This window comes from Triticum dicoccoides, chromosome 6B (genome assembly GCF_002162155.2).
Source record: "Triticum dicoccoides isolate Atlit2015 ecotype Zavitan chromosome 6B, WEW_v2.0, whole genome shotgun sequence".
Lineage (NCBI taxonomy): Eukaryota > Viridiplantae > Streptophyta > Magnoliopsida > Poales > Poaceae > Triticum > Triticum dicoccoides.
In genome coordinates this window covers 200710280-200712213 of record NC_041391.1, presented here as the reverse complement: position 1 = coordinate 200712213, position 1934 = coordinate 200710280, and positions in this window count along the sequence as shown.

The following is a 1934-nucleotide window of genomic DNA, read 5'->3' as shown; positions in this document are numbered from 1 at the left end:
GACCCCGACCCAGCACCACGACCCGACACCCCGACCCCAAGACCCAGACCCCGACCCCGACACGGCACCCCGACACCGACACGACACCCCGACCCCCGACACCTCCCGAAAAGGTGTTCTTTGGCCTTCCAGAGGCCGACGGGGTCATATATTTGTGAATTATTAGTTAGGTCATATATTTTTTGATTTTGTTATGAAAAACATCATATATAATTGTGTTGATCGGGTAGTTTTAAATGTGCAGTTGTTTCATCGCTGCGAGGTTTGGTGTTCGACGACCTCGCCGTGCGTTTGACGAGCTCTGCCCCTTCGTTTGTGGGTGAGCACAAATGACATGTCCTCCTCCCCCATTAATTATTTGATCTATTCCGATGAAACTTGATAGCTAGCTATATATGTGTCTTGAATCATCAGTATGCGTAACCAATATGTGTCTCCCGTTCGAAAGCGTCATAGTTATAAATATGCATGCATTTGGATATTTATAACCTTGATTCTTTCGAATTGTCCAACGCTATCCATGGACAGCCCGAGTATGTGTAGATTGGGTTCGTTTTCCCATATGCTTTGCTCCGGATCCGACGCATAAATTTCGTCAGTGCCTCCCATGTTGTTCTCTGGGTACACATCCTCTCTGTTTATTGCAGAGACATGTATCAGGAGAACAGTGGGGAGGTGCTGCCGAAATTTTGCGTCGGATCCGGAGCATAGCATGGGAAAATGAACCCAATCTACACATACACGGGTGGGATTAGGACCTATCATTACCTATTAGAGTGTAGGTTGCATGGACGTAATAAAATTGACAAAGTAGATTAACTGATGAATATATACATGGTGAATTACATATATAATTGTTGTGTGTCCAGTAGCTCTGAAAGTCAAGATGAGTGATCGTGCATGGATGTATACCGGTCACACTGGTCAGAACAAATGGAGCGCTGAATGGTTCACAAAAACCAAGGGGTTTGTGCAAGCCGCATTTGCAAATGGCCAGAAGAAAACCTGGTGCCCCTGTTTACGGTGCGGCAATTGGGAAAAGAGGACAGAGGATGAAATGGGCAAACACCTGCAGAAGAATGGTTTTACGCCCGATTATACGCTATGGACATTTCATGGTGAGTCTGCCCAACGTGACCGAGCTGAGGTGGATCATCGTTGCACCGACGAGCATGGTACCGGGATGGAAAACATGGTGCAAGACTATGATGATGCTCGGGATTCGGACGAGGAGATGGAGGAATCTGCAAAGGCCTTCAATGAAATGTTGGAGTCTTCAAAATGTCCGCTCCACGAGCACACTGAGCTTTGTCAGTTGGATGCCATCTCACAAGTAATGGCTCTGAAGGCTCAGTTCAACTTGGGCAGAGAATGCTATGACGCAATTATGACAGTATTTGGACGCTTTCTACCCAAAGGCCATGTAATGCCTGCAAACCTGTACCAGTCGGACAAAATCCTCCGTGCACTGAAGATGCCCTATGAGAAGATACATGCCTGTGAGAAAGGATGTGCCTTATTTAGGCTTGACTATGCGGACTTGAACTATTGTCCCATTTGCAAGTCTTCCAGGTATATTGTGGTAGACAACGGTATGGGTGAGAAGACACAGACCAAAATCCCCGTTAGTGTTCTTCGGTATATGCCAATCGTACCATGACTTCAACGTATTTTCATGGTCGAAGAGACGGCTAGACAGATGACATGGCACAAAACAGGCAAAAGAACTGAACTAGATACAGATGGGAATCTGATGATGGTACACACATCGGATGGTGTTGCGTGGAAAAAGTTTGATGAATTACATGCTGACAAAGCGGCAGATCCGAGGCATCCTCGAGTCGGCATCAGCATGGATGGGTTCAGTGTGTTTGGTATGACGGTAGCCCAATACAGTTGTTGGCCCGTATTTGTCTTTCCACTCAATCTCCCCC